Here is a 6,361-nt window from a genome sequence, read left to right on the forward strand (position 1 = left end):
CACCAGATCAAATCACTCCGCTAATAGACGGCTCTCCCGCTTTATGTGGTTCAAGAAAGCAGGCCTTGCAAGTGGATTCAAAGTTTTGCCAATTAAAAACTCTGTTTGTGCCAATTTGCTTTAGACAAACAGCAGGAGACTGAGCACCAGTGACTTGTCACCTACAGCTGACAAAGCTGCGAGCAGGGTTCATACCTGCGCAAGAAAACCCCGTCGGACTTAGAGTCCGACGCCTTCAAGTGATTCAAGGAAACGCTAGGCTATTGTACTGGAGCCGACGGGCGCGATTGTCCGTGTCAGACCCTTCTTCGACAACAACTTTGCAGTCTCGTTTATATTCTCGGGTTTCCGCACGTGGACGCCCTCTTCAGTACATTTACTCCAGTCAAGTAATTAGAGCCTTTACAAGTTTACATGAACATATTCGGACGACTTACTTTACGTCAAAGCATTTTCCTAGGAGAGAAAATTTGTTTTGCACAAGCCTGTTTGGTGAATGCCAAGGTGCTTTCCTGCTCATCTGAATAGAGTTCGCTCTGCATTACGACACAGTTTCATAACAGGCTTCAAGTTGCACAGGTGAAACCCCAGTGTAGTTCCAGTCCAGTGCCCTTTTCTCCATGCAGTCGGCAAGTTAGTGCACGCGGGTTAGTTGACACAGACCGTTGACATGCCTTGAGCGGGCTTGGACTTGCGTAGGGGAGACCCCAAGTCCAGTGCCATTTTCTCCTGGCCATCAGAGGAAGGGAGCGTGAGACAAGGCTTAAGTGCATTTCCTTGGTTCATTTATGTTCTGATGGTTTATGTTTCGATCGTTTGAATGTGCCAACCTTCTTCACCAGCCGTACCCGCGACGGAGCATGAGACAAGGCTTAAGAGGGACTCCAAGGCTCATTTACGTTTTTTGGTCGCTCATGGTCTCAACATTCCAGGATGTCAGGGGTCTTCCCACAGCCCGCCAGGCTTTCCTCGTTAGTATAGTGGACAGTATCTCCGCCTGTCACACGGAAGACCGGGGTTCGATTCCCCGACGGGGAGCTCGTTTTGCATTTACTCTCCTTTTGTTTCAGATTTTTCTGCCCTTACCGCACCAGATCAAATCACTCCGCTAATAGACGGCTCTCCCGCTTTATGTGGTTCAAGAAAGCAGGCCTTGCAAGTGGATTCAAAGTTTTGCCAAGTAAACACTCTGTTTGTGCCAATTTGCTTTAGACAAACAGCAGGAGACTGAGCACCAGTGACTTGTCACCTACAGCTGACAAAGCTGCGAGCAGGGTTCATACCTGCGCAAGAAAACCCCGTCGGACTTAGAGTCCGACGCCTTCAAGTGATTCAAGGAAACGCTAGGCTATTGTACTGGAGCCGACGGGCGCGTTTGTCCGTGTCAGACCCTTCTTCGACAACAACTTTGCAGTCTCGTTTATATTCTCGGGTTTCCGCACGTGGACGCCCTCTTCAGTACATTTACTCCAGTCAAGTAATTAGAGCCTTTACTAGTTTACATGAACACATTCGGACGACTTACGTTACGTCAAAGCATTTTCCTAGGAGAGAAAATTTGTTTTGCACAAGCCTGTTTGGTGAATGCCAAGGTGCTTTCCTGCTCATCTGAATAGAGTTCGCTCTGCATTACGACACAGTTTCATAACAGGCTTCAAGTTGCACAGGTGAAACCCCAGTGTAGTTCCAGTCCAGTGCCCTTTTCTCCACGCAGTCGGCAAGTTAGTGCACGCGGGTTAGTTGACACAGACCATTGACATGCCCTGAGCGGGCTTGGACTTGCGTAGGGGAGACCCCAAGTCCAGTGCCATTTTCTCCTGGCCATCAGAGGAAGGGAGCGTGAGACAAGGCTTAAGTGCATTTCCTTGGTTCATTTATGTTCTGATGGTTTATGTTTCGATCGTTTGAATGTGCCAACCTTCTTCACCAGCCGTACCCGCGACGGAGCATGAGACAAGGCTTAAGAGGGACTCCAAGGCTCATTTACGTTTTTTGGTCGCTCATGGTCTCAACATTCCAGGATGTCAGGGGTCTTCCCACAGCCCGCCAGGCTTTCCTCGTTAGTATAGTGGACAGTATCTCCGCCTGTCACACGGAAGACCGGGGTTCGATTCCCCGACGGGGAGCTCGTTTTGCATTTACTCTCCTTTTGTTTCAGATTTTTCTGCCCTTACCGCACCAGATCAAATCACTCCGCTAATAGACGGCTCTCCCGCTTTATGTGGTTCAAGAAAGCAGGCCTTGCAAGTGGATTCAAAGTTTTGCCAAGTAAACACTCTGTTTGTGCCAATTTGCTTTAGACAAACAGCAGGAGACTGAGCACCAGTGACTTGTCACCTACAGCTGACAAAGCTGCGAGCAGGGTTCATACCTGCGCAAGAAAACCCCGTCGGACTTAGAGTCCGACGCCTTCAAGTGATTCAAGGAAACGCTAGGCTATTGTACTGGAGCCGACGGGCGCGTTTGTCCGTGTCAGACCCTTCTTCGACAACAACTTTGCAGTCTCGTTTATATTCTCGGGTTTCCGCACGTGGACGCCCTCTTCAGTACATTTACTCCAGTCAAGTAATTAGAGCCTTTACTAGTTTACATGAACACATTCGGACGACTTACGTTACGTCAAAGCATTTTCCTAGGAGAGAAAATTTGTTTTGCACAAGCCTGTTTGGTGAATGCCAAGGTGCTTTCCTGCTCATCTGAATAGAGTTCGCTCTGCATTACGACACAGTTTCATAACAGGCTTCAAGTTGCACAGGTGAAACCCCAGTGTAGTTCCAGTCCAGTGCCCTTTTCAACAAAGGCTTAATTTGCAGGCGGAGTTCGATTTGTTATCAACACAGGAGTCGGAGAGGCTGTTGTTACATACGCGTCAATTATTATGAATATGGGGATAAGGTCGGTCGGTTTTTGGCTCACCGACTGCGTGGCCGAGCGGCTTCACGCTCTATTACTCAGATTATGCAGTCCAGTGGTGCACTCACCTCGGATCCTGTAGAAATTAAGTCAACTTTAAAAGTTTTTACTCCTCTTTATACACAGCTGGAGCTACTGACGATTCAGGTAACATGGACCATTTTCTTAGAAATATTGATTTTCCCAGAGTTGACCCTCTATTGGCATCTGAACTTGACAGCCCCATCACCCTAGATGAGATCATCAACTCAATCAACTCATTGCATGCTAAGAAATCACCTGGTCCGGACGGGTTTCCTTCCGAATTTTATAAGAAATTTCATGTTACATTGGCCCCATTACTTCTGGAATCCTTAGAACTAGGGACGCTGCCACAAACATTGAGACAAGCATCTATAACTCTGTTGCTTAAAGATGGGAAGGACCCAACATTATGTAATTTGTACAGACCTATTAGCCTCCTCAATGGTGATGTCAAGATTTTAGCCAAACTTTTGGCCCCTCGTTTAGAGGGGATTCTCCCTAGCATTATTTCACATGAGCAAACCGGACTTATAAAAGGAGGGCATTCCTTTTCTAATATTCGTACTCTTCTTATTATTTTATATTCAAAACAAAACAGTGACTCCTCTGAAGTGGTCATTTCTCTGGACACAGAAAAGGCGTTTGATAGGATAGAATGGGAATATCTTTTAATGGTGCTGAAGAGGTTCAGCTTTGAGGATGGGCTGATATCATGGATCCGTGTGACATTATTTTTCGGATATATGCAACGATCTGGTCACAGGACGATTCTTACAATATCAAAACCATTAGTGCTTGGGAAGAGGAATTGGGCCTGGAGCTTGAGGATGATTACTGGGGCAGAGCGTTAGATATTATACGTACTGCCACCTCCTGTGCTAGACTTAGTTTCATACAATTTAAAGTGGTCCACAGAGCTCACCTCTCTAGGAGTAAACTATCTAAAATATATCCTAATGTTCCTGACGTGTGAAAAATGCAAACTTTCACCCTGTAACCTGAGTCATATGTTTGCACTCTGTCTCAAACTGCAGAACTTTTGGAATTCTTTCTTCGAAACTATGTCCGACGTTCTTAAAATCAAATTGGATGTCTGTCCTTTAATTGCCATCTTTGGTGTTCCATCTCAAACTTGTTGTTAAAGGGTTTTTGTCCTTTTGTGAACCCTACAGTGCACGTCCCCGAGGCGCGCACTCCTCTCACTATTCACGTTTTCCTACAAAATGTCACCTCCTGTAATAACACGAGCACTGCTTTTTTATTTATTTCAATATTTTACGTATACAGATTATATACTTTCTATACATTTACAAAAGGCTGGCGTAGATTTAAAATGCTCTGAAAGTTTTAACCAAAGGAACAGAAATTATTATTATTAATTTTCATTAAACCGGTTTATGATGCTCGTGAGTATGGCTGTGCCACATACTGAACACCTTCAGCAAGACTTTAACGCGAACACGCGACAGGAAATACCGGTTTAAAGCAGCACGTGCAAACTTATATTGTCACTACAGATCCCATGGAAATAAATGCTACTTTTAAATCGTTTTACTCTTCACTTTATAAATCCGAATTTCCTACAGACGATACTAAAGTGAATGCATTTCTTGTAACCCTGTTATTAATTCGAATACTGCCATGCAACTGGACTCCCCACTCTCTCTTGAAGAAATTATAAATTCAATTAAAACTATGCAATCTAACTAAGCTCCTGGCCCGGTTGTATCAAAATTTGCAAATTACCCAAAGACAATTAATATTTAACATAGAAACAGATACTCACATACATTAACCAGTTGAAGGACGAAAGTAAGACACCGGGCCCGTGAGTGAGGAGAGGCAAGGGTCCAAGTTTATTGTTGCATGAGATCACACAGTTGAGACGTCCCAAGGATGATCCAAAAATCCAGAGCTGAAGCTCTTCTATTTATACAGTTTTCTTAGGGTCAGGATGACCCAGACATCAATATGTTTAGAGTTAGCTGTTCCAGAACACCATTAGGTACGTTAACCCTCATCTCTTAGGTGCAGCTTGGCTCCAAAATACATCTTGTCTTGTTTCACTCTTTAAAAATAACCTGACCTTGTCTGTGTCGCTTCCTGACTGGATTTTTGTCTTGAAAGGACACTTTCAAACACACCATCTCTACATTATGAGTAAATTTTATGTTTGCTCTAAATTTCTTTTTTTATAGTGCTTGCATTTACATTACCCTATAATAGTTTTTTTTTTCATGAAACAGAAAATGAAACAGATTAATTTGTTTTCTGCATACACACCAGGCCTCTGTGTGTGTGTGTGTGTGTGTGTGTATGTGTCTCTTAGTTGACCTTCTGCCTGCGTGCAGACGTACCTCACCTACGCTCTGAGGCCTGCTGCACTAATTAAATACATGTATTTTTAACCCCCTACGCCTTGCTTATCTGTGTGTTGTATCTTAGGTGAACGTCAGCCCAGCTAATTCTCAATAAAATTACATACTACTCATATACTACTCATACCCTCGTGTTTTATTTCATGTATATTTTATTTCCAACAGTAGGAAGCATGAGGTTAAACACTGTGACTGTAAATAAACACAGATAAACAGGTGTTTACAGCTAGTGTACACTACATTATGTGCTGAAGATCCCGCCTGAGCCTATTGATCTCAGCGCGCAGAGCGTGCAGAGTCGCCTGTCCCTCAGTGCGCAGACTGTGAAGTTGCAGCCTGAGACTATGGTTCTCAGCTTGCAGAGTGTCCAGAGTCGCCTTTCTCTCAGCATGCAGCACCTTCAGAGCCACCTCTCTCTCCTCCGCCTACAAGAACACACACGGCTTTTAAACTCACGCACTTCGTTTTACATCTAAAACGTTACCCATGGACAGAACACACACTCTCCCCAAACGATATAAACACAACAATAAAACAAAACAGGAATGTGTTGGAATAAAACTCAAGTGATCGAGTCACTGATGAATCGTTAGCAGAGTTATTTATGCTAGGTGACACAGAAGGTCAAAATTCAGAGAATTCACTCTGCTGACAAAAATCTGAGATTCGAGATCAACTGTTCCTGATCGAGCTCCTGTTCCATGTTCCCACTGCACTGGAGTACCCGTGAACTTTAGGGATAAGTGACGCGTTACTCGCCGCACCTGTTTTCGGGTCATTTCCAGCACAGTGTCCAGATCTTTCTGAGTGTACTTCAGCATGTCCACGTTCATGTCCTCGCTCTCCTGGGTCTCCTTCAGCATCTGCACCAGCAGGTCCAGCAGGATGGGGTCCTGAAACACTGGAGGCTCCACCTATACACACACACACACACATTCCTCCACTTGATGTGATGTTCATAGTCATTCATATGCATGTGTGTACATCTAAGTTTGTGTTTGTACACACACACACACACACACACACACACACACACACACACCTCT

At 44.6% G+C, this 6,361-nt stretch overlaps 2 non-coding genes across 2 annotated transcripts; both read left to right on the forward strand.

Moving 5' to 3' along the window:
* The first annotated feature begins 966 nt into the window (after positions 1–966).
* Positions 967–1,038, forward strand: trnad-guc (transfer RNA aspartic acid (anticodon GUC)). The gene has a single exon. It is a non-coding gene; the product is annotated as a tRNA-Asp (tRNA).
* A 1,016-nt stretch (positions 1,039–2,054) lies between these two features.
* Positions 2,055–2,126, forward strand: trnad-guc (transfer RNA aspartic acid (anticodon GUC)). Its single transcript has one exon. It is a non-coding gene; the product is annotated as a tRNA-Asp (tRNA).
* The last annotated feature ends 4,235 nt before the right edge of the window (positions 2,127–6,361 follow it).

Source organism: Ictalurus punctatus, chromosome 7, assembly GCF_001660625.3.
Source record: "Ictalurus punctatus breed USDA103 chromosome 7, Coco_2.0, whole genome shotgun sequence".
NCBI lineage: Eukaryota > Metazoa > Chordata > Actinopteri > Siluriformes > Ictaluridae > Ictalurus > Ictalurus punctatus.